Source organism: Aphelocoma coerulescens, chromosome 2 (assembly GCF_041296385.1).
Source record: "Aphelocoma coerulescens isolate FSJ_1873_10779 chromosome 2, UR_Acoe_1.0, whole genome shotgun sequence".
NCBI classification, from domain to species: domain Eukaryota; kingdom Metazoa; phylum Chordata; class Aves; order Passeriformes; family Corvidae; genus Aphelocoma; species Aphelocoma coerulescens.
Genome location: NC_091015.1, coordinates 34,656,247 through 34,678,015, shown reverse-complemented (window position 1 = coordinate 34,678,015; position 21,769 = coordinate 34,656,247). Strand labels below are relative to the sequence as shown.

At 38.5% G+C, this 21,769-nt stretch overlaps 1 protein-coding gene across 4 annotated transcripts in view; it reads left to right on the top strand.

The window, feature by feature from the left end:
• Positions 1-15,622: 15,622 nt before the first annotated feature.
• The window catches only part of LOC138106432 (islet cell autoantigen 1-like), a 68,868-nt gene continuing 62,721 nt past the window's right edge, over positions 15,623-21,769 (top strand). For all 4 annotated transcript variants that reach the window (XM_069007022.1, XM_069007021.1, XM_069007020.1 and 1 more), the window contains exon 1: positions 15,623-15,730. The gene's annotated coding sequence lies outside the window, so the exon portion shown is untranslated. The remainder of the gene's footprint in view (positions 15,731-21,769) is intronic.

Below are 21,769 nucleotides of genomic sequence, written 5' to 3'. Positions count from 1 at the left end.
CATACAGTATTTATGCATGTCCTACTCCTGAATTTATTCATGGATTTTTAAGCACTGGACATATGCATGATGCTTAGTAAGACATTAGCTCTGCCTGGAAGAGATTATTTGTTACATATTTCTTCATTCTCTGCCTCAAAAAAATCACAGAGTATTTTAAAAGGTATATAAAAAACCTTGTTCACTCTCAAAACACCAAGTCCATCAGCATGCCTAACTAGCCAATTAGTACGACTGGATTTGTCTTAAATGTCAAACTTTATGAATAAGAAACCTGGGTAATAAGAACTGGAAGCTTGTTTTTATTAAGGACATGCTTAGTGTCTGTAATATGAGCTGCAAGCTCTTTATAAAAATTGTTCACAACATTCAGAAAGAAAAGGATAAAATAAAAGATAGGGGACAATACTAGAAAACCAAAACTCCCCTCATGCAGAAGGAATTAAAAAGGCTATTTTAAAAAAAGCTGGACGTGTCAGCTTTACGTGGCAAATGCATTTGTGTCTGAGCAAAAGAGCCGGCAGGTGTCAGCCTTGCTTTATCCAACCAGCCTCTCCCTGGCTCGGTAGTAAATTCTTGCAAATTTGTTGGTTCTGATTTTTGACTGTAATTTTGTTCTGAGGAGTAATAGTTACACAAGTTAACTGTGTTATCAAAGAAGTCTATATCGAGCAATATTTATATAGGTTCAAATGTTGAAACAGCTGCTACCATAGCAACTGCTGCATCAGATGGATTATAACCAGGTGAACAAGGAGACTGGAACAACTTCCTGATGAGAAATTCAATTAATATATCAGTGTTTGTATGCAGAAGCTAAACAGCAATTTGTCTGACTTGGCAGTCACATTTCACTTGTGATGCTTTTCTCCACAAGGGAAATGATGACCATAATACCTTTATGCTTCCTTCACACATATGTATGCCTGTTTTCAAGGCATAAAACACATTTATTTCCTTTATACAAAATTCTAACTGCTGAAATGATGTACGGGCTTTCACTCTGCACACACATCGCACAGGCAGTGTTTCGTAATGTCAGTGATCACTCTGCTTTGTAACGACAAGCAAACAAAATAGTGTTTCCTTTATCAATAAATGCAAATAGTAGCACTTTTAACCGAAAATTTTATAAAGACAAAGTGCTGTAACACACTCTGTAGGCTAAGGGCAAAAAAAGCTCAGGCCTTGTGCAATTCAGATTTTGAAAGGCTCCTTATCTCCCACTACACTGCAATTTCCACAGCAGTCTGAATTCCCAGGGATGCTGTCAGTCACTCTGATGGGTGCAGCACCCAACGCTGTTTGTTTCTGATGATCTTTTAAACCCACTCCCCCCACCGCAGTACAGTGTAACCTGCAGGAAGCACCTCTAATGAACAGTGCAAAAATATGTCTGTGGAAGACTCCTAACACTTCATTTTTCTTATCTGCTTTAAGTTATGCCATAATTTGATGTAGGGACTTGTAGTCATTTCTTCTGAAATTCCCAAATCTTTTTTTTGGTGTACACTCATGTGAAAGTGCCCTTTGGGTCTCATACTTTAAAACACTTTAATCTGCTTCAACCACAAAAACCCTCAAATGTTAGTTGATACTCAAGACATCTTGTTTCCATTTGCAAAAGAAATGTAACACATTACATCGATTATTTCCAAAGTCTCATACTTTTTTATAAAACACACATACAAAGAACATGCACAAATTTCTCAGAAGCTGACATGAAGGTTTTCCCACTCATAAATTTCAAGTCTGGATTTCCACCTGATCATATGCTCAAAATAATCTTCCCTCCACCTCATAGGACTTCCACCCAGGACTACATTCACAGTTCCCCTTGTTCTCTAGTTATTTTTACTTTCCAATTCCTATTTATCTTTAGGCAGACACCAAACTGATGCATCAGCCCCTGAATTTGTGGTCAATTTTGAGGCAAGTCCTTTCAGCTGTCCAGATAAAGATCCCCTTGGGCCTTGTCCAGCATAACACAAGCTTCTACTGCTATGTTTATTATTAGAATGAGGGAAATTCCACAGCTTCCTCATTTAGAATAAAGCAGAGATAATGTAGTAATATATACCACACAATACTTCTAAGGTCAGCCAACCAGCACCATCAAGCAGAGCAAAACCCTGTGTCACACGGGATACCATCGAAGTGGAAGTTCATAATAAGCATATACTTAACATGAAGTTTGATACTCTCATGAGTAAATGTGTCAGCATATGACCTCTGAAAAATGTGGTTTTCTTCGAGGCTTTGTATCAGTGCCTCCTTATTACCCCAGTTCTCTGAATTTGGAAGGTTTTCTGTGCAACCATGAGTATTAAAAATAACCTTTAAAACTGATCTGTGAAATTTCAGTTAGGTGAGATCCAAAGGTAGGTGAGAGACAGATTAGACTAATAAGCAAGCCCCTGGATGGAGACTTAGCTGTCTGAAGCTCAGAAGACTTGCTTTCAGCCTTTTCACTTATGTATGATGGGACCACAGATAAGCCACTTCCTCTCACTATAACTTTTCTTTCTGCTATCCTTTTTCTGTTTTCCCTGTTAGGATTATTTAGAGACAAAGATTGCTTTCCATTTTATTTACATAGCAGAGATTACAGTGATTACATAGCAGAGACCACATATTGTCAGGATGTCTGAGTGCTCAAGGAATGCAGTTATCCTGCAACACTATTAATAAATCATAGATACCATGGCAAATGTCAATTCACTTGAAAATAGCTTTACAATTCTGGTCACATAAGCAAGGCCATCCATCATATGCTTTGTTGATTTTATTTATTTTATTTTTACAATGTTACATTAAACATTCCCGAAATCAGACTTTTGTCCTAGTTTCCTTTTCAGTTCCTTTTGTGTACTGAAAGAATCTGGTATAAAATGTGTTTAATTTGTAAAGCAATAATTTCAAAATCTAATCATAATGGAATTTCATGCAGGTAATTCCTATCTGCACATTAAAATTAAATAAATGAGTTAATTAATTGGCATATTTTAACATCAATGCAGTTTCATCACATCTAAATTGTGAAAGATATTGAGTTCAATGATAATAAAACATATGTGCATTTTTTATTATGTGGGTTATTACAAACATATGTAACCTGATTTGGATTTTTACATGATATAAGATCAGAATAAAAGAAAGTTGAATCAAATCAAATAAGCAATTTTGGTGAAGATAAAGTACTTTTCGTTCATGTTGGCATCCATACCAATGAATTAGAGGATGAATGTACAAATTCTAATTGCTCATTGGGTATATTTACACCTACAGTCTGAAGACTGTGAACACAAAGGCAGAAGCACAGCTAAGTTCAAGAGAATCTGAACAGTATCAAGATGCTTCCTCTGTCTTGTCTTCTTTTATTAGGTTGGAAGCAAGGCCATTGCCTACAGCATGACAGCACAGTCAGACATCACCAAATATATAAACATTGCACAGAAACACAGGCCAGCACAAACCTGGGCGTTTTTAGTAAGCTCCATTCTGTTTGCTAGACTTATTCAAAGAAAATGGCTTTTCTGAGTTGATGCAACCGAGTATCAGCTTAACCAATACAAACTGACAATTAGTAGCACTTCCTACTGTTTATCAAAAGCAAAATCATCTTGTTAGTTCTTATCAGCTGAAAATGTTCAACATAAGTGGTGAAATTCAGGCACTTGCTGATAGGCCTCTTTAAGCAGCTCCTCACAGATTTCTTGCTACATCATTTCAGGCCAAAGATCTTTTATAATCTGCTGCCATTTCCTGTCTGCAATTATGAATCATGTATCTCAACACAATATACTGTTCCAGATCTCTTATCATTCTGTTTTTCCTTTTTAATTAGAATTTTTTTGAGATTTATTTTGCAGAAATATGCCAGTATCTACAGACTATGTTTTCCAGCTTGTGTAAAGTTAGAGGCAGAGGGCTTTTTCAGTGGCTTAGATGGAGAAAGCCTTAGATCTGTCCTATGAGCTGGTTACCTAACTGTCCTTTTGTGCCTTTGAAAATATCCTGTGGGGCCCCATATTTACTTTTCTAATTATTTAAAACAGTTTGGATCTGAGCCAATAAGGTTCATTAAGAGGCACTCAACCAGGTTCCTCATGTAAATTTCTAACATCTTTATAAACACGTGGCCAGCAAGACAGTGTTAAGAAACAAGGTTTCCTTTGGATTAGTCACAATCTCCTCTGAATTAAAAAAATCCAACCAGAAATGGAACAAAGATAATTAATTTTACAACCCTAATGCGCACCTCTTCTCCCAAAAACCAGACAAATTGGCAGGTGGTGTGAGGAAAGGGCTAGGGAAAATCACCAAACATCAGGAGGCTGTTATACAAGCCACAGAAATAGCCCTCTCTCTGCACTGGGTGTGCATCTGCTCACACACAGCCTCTCAAGGAGTTTCCTGCAAAATTACAGGGGCTTCAGAGAAGAATGAAAGAAATAAAAGGGAGAAGGAGTTTTACAAAGGGAGACTTAAAATATTGATACTGCTTTTCTTAGAAAAGAAATTAGATATAGCAAATGCACTTCAATCCTACCTCTTAGTGATCCTTGCCAGGTCTATCTACTACTGATATCAGGGTTGTAATGGTCAATATGAGTAACAAACAGGCAGAAGTAAGAAAACTTCATGGTTATGATCTTAAATTCAGGGATTAGGGACTGGGCTGAGATCTATATGTGACCTGCAACTAGCTCCTGTATAGCTTTCTGCATCTTCCCCTAGTGCTGGCTGTGGTTAGACACAGCACAGGACACAGGTCTCATACAATAGAGCAATTTTTTTGCTCCTTTATCCAGTGGACACAGTCCAGGAAAACATGAAAATGGGCATATTCCCAGTGCTATAAACTGGAGGCATTAAAATAAGGAAATTGCAGTTAGAACACTACTCAAGTCTGACTAACTTTCATTCCTGAAAAACAGAACTTAAAAATCATTCATAATGCATCCTTGCTTCCCTGTTCAGTGCAGTCATTCCTTCCAGTTCTTTATCTCCAAAATGCCTTGGATAAAACGTGCAGGAACTAAAAATAACAGCATTAGCTCATCACACTCTGGTCAATGAGTTGAGTAATGCAGACCTTATGAAAATGTACGTTTAGAGCCCTTGCAGATAAGCTGTGTAACACAAGCCATTAAACACAACTCTATTGATCTAATTTCATTATTTTCAGCAGACAAAGTTTAGAAATTATGAGCTCCACTAATGAATACCAACCTCAGGGAAAAAATGGCTCTAATTGATTAAATCTTAGTTGAAAACACCTAAGATGAGATGTTTGTCATTATAGATAAAGGTTTACTACAATGTAAGTCTATGTTACTGCAAAATACTCAGAGCCTAGTTTTGTTCAGAGACAATATGCAGAAAATTGAGTAATTCTTCCACACTGATATATTACTGCTTTCTAGGGATAGGTCTAAAGAATGGTATCTTTCTGGAAAAATATACAAGATAAGTTAAAAATGGTGATAACACTAAGCTCATATTTCTATGCTGAAATAGAAAAGAGCACTTGTATAGGCTGCAATTAAATAAGCCATTTCTTTTTTTCAGAAGAGATGGAGAGAACTAGACATACAAAATTATTTCCTCATCACAAAACAGTACTATTTCTTCTTGGTGACAAGGCCCTTCCTCAGTCACAGAAGCTAATTTTTAAAAAAAATAAAATTCATGTTACAAGGGTATGCATGTTGTATTGCCACAACAGAATGCCTAATCTTGACTCCCATCCATGCCAAGTATCAGGACTTCTTTTAATCAATTCCTACTGAACTTGAGAATAAGCTTTATAAAAGAAAGACCTACTGCTCTTATTGTGATTCTCCACAAAACAGTAACACTTGTTTGATAGACTAAAGATCAGTGAATGTTTTTCAATTATTTTGGTGTTTGATTATTATAGCTTCATAGGTCAAATTCTGACTTCAGTTAGAAACATACACCTGAAACAATTAAGTCCATTCACTTCACATTTGTAGTAACGTAATAGAAGAATTTGGCATTGATGTGATGAAAGAGGGAGCAAGTAGCAGTGTTTACACACTTGTAAATATATGTAATTATATGCTAAAGCCTGTTCTGTGCTTTTTCATTTTAGGATGCATTATGTGGTAGGTGTTCTGCTTCATATCTTGAGTGCCAGACAGGACATACTGTTGTTCAGAGATTTGAACCATGTCACTGATTAATAGTTCTATTAAACAGGAATAATGTTCCTATACTTAACGTACTTAATCATAATTAAGTCATACTGCAGAAGAGATAATAGACCTTTGCTGTATAATATATGTCCTGAGGTAAGTCCAGGTATATGCATCTACTACTTAAGACACACATATTAATAAGATGCACATTAACCTCCTTCTCCAGTTTTTCAAGATACCCCTATGCAGCAGCTTTGCCCTCAAATGTATCAGCTGCTTTCTCCAATTTAGTGGCAGCCATGAACTTGCTGAGAGTGTTTCATCACATCATCCAGGTTATCAATGAAGACATTAAACAAGTTAGCCCAGGATCAACTGCAGAAGAGGTACACTAGTGGCTACCTGAACTTCAAACCAGTGACTCTTTGAGCCTAGTGATTAAGCCAGTTTTCCAGCCACCTTGTAATCCATCCGTATCAAATTTGGCTTATAAAGATGCTACGGCAGACTTTAAGATAAGCCTATTAAAGTAAAAGCATACAACATCCACTGTTCTATCTCACTTACTAACAGTGCCAGCTACTTAATCACAGAGAACTAGCAAATTGCTCAGGGATGACTTATCCCTGGCAAATCCATAGTGGTTGTTCCTAATTATGTTATTTGTGTTCAAGAGCATGGAAATGGCCTCCAGGCCAGGATTTGCTCCAAAATCATCCTAGAGACAAGGCCAGGCAGAGCAGGCTACACCTCCCTGGTCAACTTTATGGATGGCCCTTCCTAAACACAGGCGTAATGTTTGCCTTTTTTTTCAGCCATCAGAAATATCCCCTAGTCATCACAGCCTCTCCAGGACAGCAGATAGCACCCCCTCCATGATACCAGCCAGTATCCCAGCCTGTCCAACGAACTGGTGTATATTCAGCATGCCTAAATGGTCCTTAAGCCAGCTTTTCTCTAGCATGGGTAGCACTTCCTTCCCTATGATTCTGCCACAAAGAACAGGTACTTGGGAGGCCTGCAAACAGAACTTGCCAACAAATACCAAGAGATACTTATGATTTTACACATTCTTCTGTAGGTCACAAAAAAAGCTTTATAAAGGTAGATACAAAACCAAAAGGAAAGGAGGAGATTTTTAATTGCATCTTTGTTTTTTTTTTTCAATTGGCCATATTTTGTAGTGAGTGTTTGCTATGGCTGAATAGCTCAATGTATTCAGCTTTACTCAAATTAAATATTTGGTTATACACTGTTTTTCCTGGTTCAAAAGAGACATGTAAACCTGGGAGATGACGCTACGGACGTCATAAATGCATCCTGATTTGGTCAAAGTTAGAATATTACTGTTTGTTTTAGACTGTTTATATTGCATTTATTTCAGTTTTAAGGAGCTCAGGAAAAAAAAACAGGTCAAGAACAGAACTGAACTCAATGGACCTGAAATTCTAATACTACATAAACAGAAGGAATTCAAGAGCTTGAACCAGCAGTCATTGAAGTCATTGAGACTTTAGATTGAACTCGTGGTTTAAGGGACCCAAATGCTAATTTTTTTCTTAGCCATAATGAATACATTCAGTGAAACTTTGCACTGTTATTACTTGTTCATCCCTATAAAACGTATCATCAAACATAAAAAGATAGCTAGCGAGCCAAAAACTTTTTAATTGCATTTTCAAAAAGGAAAGATAACATTGTGTCCCTCTATTAGAGCAGCTAGGTGTGTAAAAGGCTTGCCTTTGTACTAATGAACAAGTTACTTAAATTCCGTATTCCAGCATGCAGAAATAGTCAATACCGTACTTTTCACCATACAGGTTCATTGGGAAGGGGAATAGATTGAGTTTTCTTTTCTTTACACTGCATAGGAACCACCTCTTATAAAGAAAGTTAAAATGAGCTGATGTAGACCAGCAGGAAGCAAGACTCTGCTACACCAGAGGAGAGCGTCTCAAAGGCACAATGTCTTCAAGCTGCACAGATTGCACACCATTCATGGAACAAGGCTGTGCTGAAAGGAACAGTCTAGCCCTGAATATTTTATTTTCCAGAATTCAGTCTAATGAATTCTTTGGCTGTAGAGGCAACAGATTAGAAATAGAGCTGCGAGAAAACAACATATTTTGCATTTACAAATGCTAACGCATCAAAAACTACCAATAATATTATAAGCCAAATTTTATCCTGGTGAGAATTGAAATGAATGAATTAGGATTCTCTCCAAAAAAAGTATATGATAATGGAAAAGCTGACAGATCTTTCACTAAAGCAGCTCAGGACAGAAATCTACTGTCATACAAATCACTGAGCTGATCATGATAAAACAGCAAATTTTAGCAGGCTTTATCTCTAAAAGTATTAAGATGACCCATGTTGTCAATAACTCAAAATGACATGTTATCAATCTACAGTGCTTCACAATAAACAAAATATGATTTCTCAAAAATTACAGAATATTTTAAGTAGTCATACTAACGGTATCTGTGGAGTTTGAAAGCCTTTTTCAAACCCTGCCTTAGAGAGAAGCTGAACCTCAAGACTTTAATGTGTATTCCAAGTAAATGTTTATCTCTCTTCAGTAGTAATGAGCTGAGCACATCAACCTAGTGAGCAAACTGGTTCAATTGTCCACAACAGTTTCACCTTTGTTAAATGTTCTGTAGGTATCAGAACACCTCTTGCAGAACCAGACTGAAAACAATCTCACAGCAACACGTAGGAAGTATACGCACCTTTTTAGTCCTGTGGAATATACACATATGGGATGGGAAAAAAAGAACAGCAGAAACAGAAAACATTGAATCTCCATGAGAGTATAGCTTTTCTCCTGGGACAAATGATCCATTCACAAAAGAGGAAGGAAACAAGTCATTGCTGAATGAGAGATGCAGCAATATTTTGATGAATACTTTCTCTATTTAAAACAATACTTCTATAATTTCTTTCCCTGTTCAGGTCAATAATTTAATTTATGGTGAAGTGCTTTTTCAAATGCATAGTATGAAAAGGGTTGGAAAATCAAATTTTCAGTAACAATTTATATTTTCTGTCACTTAAAAAAGTGCACTTTAAAAAATTAAGTGGCTTGTTTTTCAAATGCAAAGATGTACTGAGGTTGGACTAAGCCGTATTTTCAGAATAGCTGCCTTCATGACTCCTGTTTGTGCAACTGAAAAAAAAAAAGAAAACAGAAAATGATTGGTAAAGGTATTTTTGTCAGATAAGAGAGCTCTGGATATTAAAAGATGAAACTTCACCAATATTCTGTTTCTCAAGCAATGCCACACTTTTTTTCTATTCAACTGCAAAAATAACATAAAGTCCATGTGTCATAAGGAACTGAAAAGTATCTTCTATCTCAAAACTATTATCTTGGGACAGCCGGTTCATACTGCTTTAGAGGGCAAAGAGATTATTTAGCACTGGAGGATCTGATTCAAACTGTTGAAATCTCAGAGATTATTTAAATTTTTATGCCAAATTTTAGGTCCAGTTTATCACTGAGAACTCTGGCACATGTTAGAAAGGTTTATTGAGCACAGTGGCTTCATTAGAGTTTCTTTTCAAGCAAAAGTCAAAAAATTTTACAAACCCAAATACTAACATGTTTTGGGGGAAAAAAATCAAGTATTTTAAACTATCTGCAGATGGACTGTTCAGAGTATTCAACAGGAACCAGAGATACCAAGCCATAGTATTGCTTGCTAAGTATTAAAAGTCATACCTTCAGAAAATTCAGTAAGTATACATTTTATCATAAAAGTGTTTATATGATGAGGGGTTGAAAAATCAAACTCTGTAGTTGCTTGCAATAGTTATTGTGCTGTAAATTTATTTTCTGCTGTAGTAGAATTATTCTCACACATTTGAGAATTAGCAGTATTTACAGTATCACAGCACAACAGCTGCCAGATTCTTTTTTAGTAGACTTACACTCCTAACATACGAAACATCTCCAGGAGAGCTTTAAAAATTACGTGACTCGTATTCTTAATGGGCCAGAATATTTTAATAACAGTTTCAAAATGTTTGGTTTTATATCAACAACTCTCATGAATACATCAAAGAGAACATGGTAACATCTGGGAGCCTCAGCCCATATTTACTATATTATTGTCTTCTATAGAAATGAACTTAATAGAAAATGTGTTCATATTGCCACTATGAAAATCTATTCAATGAAGTGCTATTTTATTGATATACCATCCTTCAAAGAAGTTGTATTTATTAAACACGGTTTTTGTCCAGTACCCTGCTCCCTCCTCATTCCCAAACCTGTGGAAAAAACAAGCCCATCTCATTTATCTCTAGCGTTCGAAAACATTGGAAGATTGGATGGCTAAAGGCAGTGGTAAATCAATATAAGAACCCTCAGCCAGTTCTGTCATAGGCTTTTCTTGACAAATCATTTTATCTGTTTGTGTCTCGATTTCTCATTTACAAAGCAAAAACAATGGTTCTTGCAGTCTCTCTCCCATTTTGCATTTTCTTTCAGACTGTAAGCCTCTTTGGGAAAGAAGTTTGGGGATTATTCAATAATAATGTTGCAGACTATAATAAAACAAATTCATAGTTTACTGAAGGGATCAGATTGCTCACCCAAGTCCACGGCAGATGAAGATAACCTCAGTTCAAGTATATATGCATTTCAGAATACAACCAATGACTGCAGGTTGTGTTTGCTCAAATTCATATTTTCAAGTAAATACTTTAAAAGAAGATTTTTTTTTTAATATTATTCTTCTCAGATGAAAATCAGTGCAAATTGCCACCATGACCATTCTTGTCTCCCTACTGTCTACTTGTCTTTATTAAGGATAAACCGGGTTCTTGAATGCCTCGCTAATTCTCTGGTGAATTCTGCAAATAGCAGCTTCATCTAAACAACAGATTAACTAACACAGTTCTTTTGATTCAAAATGCCAGGTATTAAAAATAGATGGTCACTCCACATGCTCCATCCCTGTCATTCAAATGAAAAGTATTAGGAAAGAGTGTCTTGTGTGCTGTTTGCAAGAGTATCCAGGGAGCTGGATAATGACAACAAAGGAGACAAATAGTGGAGGATAGTGGAAGAATATACAACAATGTTCAGTGCAAATCAGACGAGGAAAGAAGAGTATTTCCCAGCTCACTGATCATGAATTGCCAGAAAGAGTATATGAACCTGCACTTGGACAGCAATATTAAAAGTTTGGACTTTAGATAGTACCTAAAAGTGAACACAAATCTCCATGAAGAAAAATCCAGGCAAGCCCTTGTGCTCACAACTGTTTCATTTAAAGTCTTAAGAATCATAGGAAAGTACTGGTGACTGAACATCACAAAAGCCACAATCACAGGCTGAGTCCTATTTAGCAGTTTTGGTCCTACCTTGCTGGTCAGATGTGCTGGCACCACTTCAACCTGGAGCCCTCTAATTCTACACTTGGCTGTCATTTCAGGGGCTCCCCTATCCTAGAAGATATCAGGGGTAACAAGCACAAACTGAAACACAGGAAGTTCCATCTGAATATGAGGTAAAACTTCACTTTGAGGGTGACTGAGCACTGAAACAGGCTGCATGGAGAAGTTCTGGAATCTCCCTCTCTGGAGATACTCAAAATTCACCTGGACACAATCCTGCACAACATGCTCTAGGCGTGTCTGCTTTAGCAGGGGGGGTTGGACTAGGTGATCTCAGAGATCCCTTCCAATCCCAACCCAAATCATCCCACAATTCTGTATTTTCCAGCTTACGAAAGGAGAAATAAATGACTAATTAAGTAAATCTCTGAAGCTGACAATAGGCTAAAGGTTTTCAGCAGATCACCAAGCTGGGATAGTCACACAAACTACATGCCTTATAGAGCTATATTATAGAAATGATAAAAATAAGTGCAAAACAGCAGAACACAAACACCTTCAAACTAGACAGATAATTTTGTTAAGAAATTTGAAAACAAAGAACAGTGTGGCAGGAAAATTAAAAGAACAGCAGTTAGATCAGAGATGACAAAAAAGACTGAAGGCATTCATATGAAGGACTTGAGGAAGTTTAAGGAAGTGTCATTTCCCTCACCTTGATTTCTAAATTTTGAGCAGAAACTCAAGCAGGCAGTGACTGTGTTTATAAAACAAAGCATGAAATGTTTGTACTTCCTTATGTAGATAAGAAACAGAGGGCAAGTGACATGTTATGGGAGGATTAAAAGACATCTTAATGTGTGAAAGTTTAAATAATAATAATTATAATAATAATAGATACTGTCCAGCGAAGATGAGAAACCTTCAATGCTGTTTCTAGGATACCTAATGCTACGCAAGTCTCTGAAGTTACTAATTCCCAGGTACATACAAATGGGGGTTACAGTAACAGCACATTAAGAAACCTTAAGAAAATAATATATACAAATGGGAAAAATATAATTCCTACTGCTTCAACTGAAAAACAGGGCACTATTACTGGGCTTCCAAAAAAACTGAATTACTAATTTACTCTCTCTTGCCCCTGATGGTTTCCATTTTCTATTTTGACCTTCAATCTTATTACTTAAAGAAATATAATAAACTGAAAACCATCACACACATTTTTTAGGAGTATTTTATAGAGATAGCACAGAACATAGGAGACTGTATCAGTTTAAGTGATAAGGGCAGCATATCCCATAGTATGCTATAGTAGCCTTGTGGTACAGTAAACACAACTGTGTGGTGAGTCTCACTGAGTCAACATGGGATTCCAATCTTTATTTATTTTTAAAAATTTAATGCAGCTGGAGCAAAGTGCAACACAAAGCCCAGATGCAGAAAAGAGCTTACAAGATGAGGGCTAAGACTAATCGCTGGCTCAGTCTTTCAAAAGCTCTAGGTTTGTGTGATTGAGGGCTTGGAAAGTCATTTCTCTACCATAAAAAGTGATGTTTTCAACTGTGGCATGGTCAGTAGTTCTACCTCAGAGGGCTGTACTTTTATCTTTACTTGCATCTTACGGCAATTTTAATGATGTCATCCAAACAATCTCAGTTTGCAAGAGGATGGGGTGTTCTATGGAACAGCAGAAATAAACTTTTTTGAGGTCAGGGAACCAACTGCTTAGTTAATTTAAGTAACTGGAATACTTTGATGCTCAAACAGGGAAAAATTGTTAGTAGCAGGATGTACATAGCACCGTGCTTCAAGGTGTTTCATGCATCCAGTCAGCTTTATTGAGGAACTAAGCTTGTGAAAAGTAATAAGTACACCTTGCTTCAAATATCACTTGCAATAACTGCTTTAGTTACATTTCTGTGTTTCTGCTGCCCTAAAAATATCTCCATGGGAGATAAGAGAGGTGCTAGAACAACCAGATGGCACTTGCTTATATTTATAACGATTACGTCTGGTGATAAACTACACGAAACATGATAAAAGAATAAGAAATTCCTGCACTTCAGTGAGGAATAAAGTTTTAAAACTAATTTTTGATGTTATATGGTAACCTCAAGTAATGGTTTGCGACAGTAAGATGGACAATGCAAAAAGTTGTCTGCAATTTGCAAGATGTAGCCCTAAATACATGAGAAACAAGCTAGCCTAAGTCCTGATTTTAGGTATATTCACACACATACATAAATATTGGCATATAAAAATAATTCCATCATTACAAAAGTACAGTGTTTTGCAGAATCAAGGTTTATTCAGGACTATTTCCCCTCCTACCTTATCGTGGAGCAACTAACAAAAACAATACTTGCAAATTTACCAAAAAAAAAAAAAAATCATTCTTTTTGTCTTGGTTCTGCTCCTGCAATGGCTAAAGTAATTCCTTATATCCTGTGAGATTTTCTTTTTACACCTTCCTCTAGGAGATTTGCACATATAAATGCCATTAAGACACAATGGATTCTTCATGTTCACTTAGAAATTAAAAGGTACCAAAACCCAATGCTAGGCATGGCTGAAGAGATCCCAGATCCTCATCCACTGTAGAGAAATTTTTTGTCACTTATTAGCACCACTTCCCTTTGGCAAGGTAAGAACTCCATGAATGTTTTTTTTTTTTTCTCAAAACCAATAATACCTGGAATTTATTTGACTAATGGGGCAGTATGTCTAATGCAAGTATTTACACTTCAGCCTGTTACTCTTTCAGTCATAGGAACCCACCTCCAGAGAATGATTAACCTCAATGAAAACGAAAATAAACCAGATAACCACACCCTCAAATGCATCTTTTTATATTTGTTCTAAAGAGAGTTCTAGAATACCAAAACAGCTTGAGGGTGTTTACAGTATAACATTCAAAGGTAAATGAGATATTTCACACCAGGTTTCCTGCATTCCAAGCTTTCAGCTGCTGTGTTACACCTTTTTCTGCAGGACTGAGGACCCCATTAAGAGAGTTATCTCCCATGAAAATATTTTCTCGCTGTTACTATATTTTAACACAAAAACTATCCTATTAGGGTTTCTGCAGTTCTGGGAAACAATCCTGTATTTCTTGCCATAAATCATTCTTGTTTGTCAATGCACCGTCTGTGCTACGTACACCATGCTTGGACATTGGTGGTCACACCAATGCCAAATGGGGAAAGTAAACCAAATGATACCTGAAATTCCTCACATTATACAGTGTTAAATTATCCCTCCTTATTTCTTCAAGCTCAGCTCTGCCTCACAGAAACGTGGAGACATTGACACGAGCACTTAGGACGTCTGTAAGGTTCAGAAAATGATGCCTCATTACCACTCTTGTTTTCTCTTCTTCAACCCTTTTCTGAGGCCCTGTCTCTTCTTCTCCATTCCTGCTTTCATGCCCTTCGTTGTGCTTTCACCTCTGCTCCTTTCACATGCCACACCGGTAAGTTAACACTGCCCCATTTAACTGGGATCATTTTTCACCCTATCTTGCTGCTTCCCTTTTCTCCTTTTACTTCATTTTCAAATGCCACCTGTGAACTCCTCTCCTCATTTCAAGCTCTGAAATCAGCTTCAAATCCCCCTCCTTTACTCAAAAAGCTCTCACAAAACCCCAATGACCCAATTCTGACATGAGTTCAAAACCAACTCTCTCCTGACCCGCTCCCCCCCGGCACTGCCACCTGCCTACTACGCTAAAGGGCCTTTTCCTCCAAGTTTCCACTATCTCGACAGCAACTATTTATGGCAGCCAAAACATTTTAGTATTTCCTTGCTGCTCCTAGCCGGGCACCTGCGGTCCCCAACAGGCTGGGGCTGGAGGCACGGGGCTTGGGGCTTTGGTCGAGGCGGTGATCAGTCCCAGAAGGGCCCCAAGCCGGGTGACCCTCCCTCCGATTCCCTCGCAGCGCTGCCGGGAAAGCAGGAGGAAACGCGCACCGGCCCTAGCCAAGACCGGGCAGCGGCCAGCCCGAGCGCCGTGGACCCGCCGGCCGCGCCCTCCCGGCTCGGGGCCGGGCTGGGCCGGGCTGGGCCGGGCCGGGCGGCGGCTCCGCCCCGCTGCGGGGGCGCCCGCGCGGCACAGGCGGCTCCGCTCGGCGCGCTGACGCCGGCGGCGCTGGAACACCTGGCGGGGCGGCGGCGCCTGCGGCTCGGCCCTTCCCTTCCCTCCCCTCCGCAAGGTGAGTGCGGGAAGGGGGGACTCGCTTGTCTCCGTGCCGGGGCTGGGCGGGGAGAGCTGGTGCCACTGGTGCCGAGCAGCTCCGGGTGGGCGCCGCCTCCCCCGCGGGCTGCCCGGTCTGGGCGAGGGAGGTGGCGCGGCCGCTGGGCCTGCCTAGCTGGTGCCCGTCAGCGCTGTAGCCACGGCCGGATCTGGTCAGGGTGAAATTTCCGAGACACAAGATGGCATCTGTCCCTCCTTTTGCCTTGTGTTCCCCTCCCGCCGTGCGGTTGTCTCGCCATGATTATTGCATTTATCCGTTTGTGCCTCCCGTACATCCTCCCTGGCTCTCTGCCCGCTGGAAGCGGGGAGGGAAACGGCCGGTTCTCCTCGGCGGTTTCCGGCTTGGCTGCTGGGCTGAGGCGCAGGTTGCCCGGCTGCGCTCCGAACCCTCCTGGGGCCGGCCGGGTGGAGACGGGTGAGAGATCAGGGCATCCTCTGATCAGGTAATGTCACATCTCGACCCAGCACCGAGGCAGTAACAGCTGGTGAAATGGCAATTCAAGAACGCCACATTTACGATTTAAAGCTTATAATTTGTGAAAGGTTCATCTTGGTAATCAGATTTATTTTGCATCCATCCACCTGACCGATGAAAGCTGCTCTAGTCTTTAGAAGAAAAAAGGAAAATCGGATATTACTTGAAACATCAGGTCAGTTTTTAGTAACAGAAGGTGAAGGGCACTGTGCTCTTTTTTGTCGATATCATTATGTGTATGTTCAGTGCCATATGTAAATAAGCCTCCTGTTCCACAGTTTTGTATAAAGCTGATAACCTCAAGGATCTTCATGACCCCTCTTAAAGCAGTAATTCAGGCTTTCCTTAGTTCAAAGGTGTAAATGTGAAACTGATTCTCGTAATCTCAGGGTTACATCCTTTAAGTCCCTAGCCCCACGTTACATTGTGGTAGTATTTTGGAAGCTTGGCATTGGAGTTACTCTTCTGTTCGGTTGTTTGTAATACTTTTCCCCTGTCTACAAGCCTTTCATTAAACCAAGATGACCTTTTATTTTCATGAAGCACCTGTTTGTTGGCTTTGGTTCTCCCCATGTTTGCTTGTTACCCTCTTTCTTTCAGTTTTGGGATAGATTTCATTTAATTTGGGTCTCAGAAAGCAGCTGTGACTCTTGTTTCAGAGTAGACTTCTTGGAAATAAACTGTTCTTCTGTTTTGCTCTAGCAAGACTCTAGTAAGGACAAAACTGTGTTTTATCACTTTTCCAAAGTGTTGGACAGAGAAAATGTTGGGCTGGATTTTGGCATCTGTGGTGCAGGTGGCATTTGGTTATGGTCTTTTATCTGTTTTTTCTGATAATCCACTCTTTTTCCACTTGGTCTGTCTAGGGTTCTCAAAAAAGGAGTGGAAGACCCCTTGGCTGTGCTATCTATCTGTCACAGATCTAGGAGTTGCAGTTCTTACTGGTACTTAGCATGAAGACCAGCAGCACCTCATTTAGATTTTACCAGTTTTTTTAACTGCTATTTGAACAGCCTATTGGTTTAAACTGAGTAATGTAATGGTTTAAGGTTAATGTTAATACCACTGAAGGAGGAATTTAGTGTCAAGCCACAGAGATCTTTTGCGTAGTGAGCTGCCATAACTGGTATAACCAGTCACGTTTTGCACATGACAAACTCTACTGGAGGATAATGTGGCAGTTAAATGCTGCCAAACCTCAGTCTAAATGAGTTTCTAAAGTTTCTTTTCTGTCAGAACTTCATGGGTGAAACATCATTGTTTCCAGAAAGGTTCCAGCACTTTACTCAAGAGTTTAGATGCTGGTCATTGGAATTTGCTTTATTTTCAGTTGAGAAAAAAAAAAAATTAAGTGGTTTTTAGAGAATGGTGCTTTCTTCTACTGTGTTTGTTGGAGTTGAGATTAAAATATAAATGTTGCTGGAGATTTGCAGATTCAAGAAGATGAGCTATGACTTTGTGGAAGGGCAAGATTTCTTTAACATTTTTCTTTCAGAAGTTTATATTATTGGGCAGTGAAAGGGATCACATAGTGCAAAGTCAAAATTCCTGTTGAACGCTACTGCAGGGTTAGGGTTTTTTTTCCCACCTTAGTAGAGTTTCAAGCCCAGCCATCTTGCCAGTACTTCTCTGTTATCTGTACTTCACATGGTTATTAAATTGTTCTGATGATTTCCCACGTAACCTTTTCTTGAAGAAATGAATAATAACAGCTCTTTTCAGTCTTCAGCTAGTGTTGAATGCTGTTGGTACAAGTTGGCGGAAAAAAAATGTGCTAATATCTCATCTGAATTAGAAGACAAAAAATACTCTCAAAGACTTTTTAATACTTTTTATTCAAAATCTCCTCGAAGAGTACTGCTCTGTAGTTTATTCTTCAAGGTGTTTTGCTGCCTCTCAACCATAAAATCACTCTACAGACAAAATTATGCCACGTGATGCAGAAGCATTAAAAATACAAAAGCCCAGAGAGTGAAGTTTGTTAGAGAAAAACTAAGCAGTCAAGAACAGTAGAAACATTTGACCTTTTAAGTGTTGCTAGTAATAACAGTGTCACAGTAGTTTTTCCTGTGACTATTGTTAGCCACAGCAAACTGAGGGGCATTTTGACCGGTTATGCAATTGCTTACGTCAACCTTGAGAACTGTCTGTACCAAGTCACTGAAACAGTACTTGGGTCCCTCTTGCAAGTAGCTTCGTAGGGATCACCTCTGCTCTAGGAACAGTCAGCTGGTGTGCCAGGATATTACTGAGAGCGGTAATATAAAAGTTGAGTGGACTGTGCATCTGTTGAGAATGCGTAGCCTGTACTGATGGTGTTTACTCAAAGGGCAGTGCAAGGAGCTCACTGTGTATTGTTGTTGCTGTGCATGCTAAGGCTGTTTTGTTAATTGAATCTCTTATCCACAGATGTGAAATAATCTCTAAGAGAATCTGGAGAAAATTATTTTTCGTGTTCCCTCCCCCGCCATTGTTTCCCCTTGGGTGTAAATGGCATTGCTTCCTAGCTTCTGAATGGATGAAAAGGCAGGAGGGAGACAGAAACATGAGAGGGTTGACTGTGCCAACAAATAGGGTATCTAAATAAGAGAGCCATTACTTTGAAGTTCTAAAACCTTATATGTTTGTATGTAATATACTATACATGCAGAAAGAGTTCCATGATTTTTTTTTTTGTTCATTCACTACTTTTCCCATAGTTTCTACAAAGGGAAAGTTTCCCAATATTAAGACTCTAGACTGATTACAGATATAATGTGTCAGAAAAACAGTCTTGTCTCTTATAATCTGTGTACAGTGCATGTTCCATATGGTATTTTCTTTAATAATATTCAGCTATTAAGTTTACAAATACTGGTTCTTAAACTAAGAGATCAAATGCGTATTACAAAACAATTTGATAGTCATTTTGAAGAAACAAAGCAAGTCTGCATTTAGAAAAAAATTAAATCCTTGATAATTCATATCACCAGGTTTCTCATTTGCAGTGAGCTTAAACCTGCCACTCAATGACTTATACTCAAATTATTCTTCCATAAAATGCATGTAGTACTTGCAATGCTTACCTGGTTGTCTCACTGTTCTCCACAAATGTAAGGAATACTTTACTAGTGAAATGAAAGATGTTATGTGAGGGAAAACTGCTACTGTGTACTGTCCCTGCATTATTTCACAATAAGCAGATGAAAAATAAGTATTATCTGAAAAAGGAATTTTAAATTAATTTTTTGTGTGATTAAATATATCTGTGTAAATGATAAAGTTCTGTGTGCAGATGAGCTTACCTAGAAAGTGCTATTGTTCACTCATTAGTCTTGGAACTGTGAGTCTACCAGTATTTATTTGAAATATTTTGTTCTGAGACTGCATATACTGTGTTGTGACTTCATGTACCATTCTTATCAGTGTTTTTCGAGATAATCCACTGTGTTTAGGAGTTTTTCATTCAACTGTTTAAAAAAACAACCAAAAATACCCCCAGCCCAACTCCAAGTATTATTTCAATGCATTTTATGCTCTAGAAAGGAGATCACTTATGCCTACAAGTTTGGTCTGATAGTTTTTGGAATAATATGACAGATATACAGGACCAAATAGACACAAAATTATTTTTTTAGAGAGGAATGCTAACTGTTGAGTGGCTCCTTGCACTAACTGGGGGCAAAGCCAGGTTTTAAAAAACGTGGTGACATAGTGCCAATTTTCTGCTTTTTCATGTTGGTTAAAACTTACCTGTAACCCACTCAGGTACTGAAAACCAGAGTGGTTCAGATGGATTGACACTCTTTAGTTCTTGGTATAAGTGAGCAATGAACTGTCAAAGTGTAAATTTGCAGTTTGTCTGCCACTTCTATTAACTTCTATGCATCAGAGTTTGGAATAGAAAAATAAAGACTAAATGATAGCATAAGAAACATGGCCCCAGATATCATCCTTTTTTTTAGACTACACCAGAAAATTAAGTAGAATAATTTCCTACATTAATTGTGTATTCTGAAATTAGAAGTATGACAGTTGTGTTTTGGAAGAAAGTAACTCTTGACAGTACTCTCTGCGATAGATGTGACCCATATATACCCTACACAGAGTATTAAATAGAGTCAATGTAGAATTGAGTGAAAGACAGGTGTCAATAGTACTGCTGTTCATTTGGTTGGGTGTACTGTTTGCAGACAGGTGCCTAGGTAGTGCTATAAAGTGACAGAAAGAAGACCCAAATCATTCAGATTTCTTCATACCTTGTACATGGTTTCTTATGGTGCAAGTCTCTAATCATGCAATCTTAGACATTTAAGATACCTGCTGGTATTACTGTGGTTTGTTCTCCACACAGTTTACTAGCTTGAAAAAGAAGGGATTGTTGTATTGGGTCAAACAACCTCCTTGGAGAACAGACTCCAATTTCTTTGATACTTCTGTTGTTCTGAGTACGTGCTTGGGATTTTTTGGCTAGGGGGGGTGGGCAGAGTAGGTTAATTCTTTGAGGTTTTTTTAAATTCTTTGAAGGATCAAGACAAATGAATAAATGTAATGGAATAAATTAACAGTTTGCTGGGATGTCTCATAGGCCTTGGTATAGAGGAGAAGGAAATGGCAAAAGTTGTGTATAGAAATGTTAGTTCCAGAAGTGTTTGCAGTGGCAGAGAAAGTTGGTTCCAGGGGACTTATGGGATTTGGCCATGGCCCAAGGACAGTGTTACTCAGTATGCTGCTGACTCTTTTTTTTTTTTTTTCCCCAGTAATTCAGTAGACCACCGTGAAATCGGAGTTCTAAGAGAAGTGGAATAGAGCAGTGCTCTCACAGCATGGCTTAGCTGTGTTTTTCAGATGCTTAATGCAAAAAGCATAATTTCTGTGTGCACAGAGCACAGTGGTGAGGCTCTGCTTGAGGTGCTCCGTGTTGCTCTTTGAAGGTTCTATTCACTATCTGTACAGGAACTTAGTCTTGAAGGGCTTGTATGGTAATTTAGGCACTACAGTTAGATAATTGCAGTCAAACAGGATGATTTTTTTCCCCCTCCCAGAACCTCCCAGGTGTATGAATATAGCAGGAGCCTTCACTGTGTAACAGATGCCATTTAACCTGTGCTTCTTTTAAGAATGTATGAAATTTCTTTCTAGGTGTCAACTTCTGAAATAGATTGAAAGAGTAATTCTGTTGATACTGCAATCTTTTATTTCTTCTCCTGAGAACTTGTGGGTAATCTCCAAGATAGACACTTTCCAGGATAAGTAGTAAAGCTCAGGATCAGTCTGAAACAAAGGATTAGACAAAAAGTTGTAATGGATGGAAGGAACTGCTAATGCAGCACTTACAGACCAATTTGCAAACTTTTTGAATTATTAAACAAGTGCATCAGTGAGTAGTTGAACAGAATAAACAGACTCCTGGATTTAAAGCTAAGCATGGATGATTCTGCAGGATTAGAGCATCAATATTGAGAATGAAGAGCTTTAGAGGAAAAATTAAATCTTGTCGTTTGTCACAGATATAGCTTGAACTCTAGATTCATTTTAGCTGAA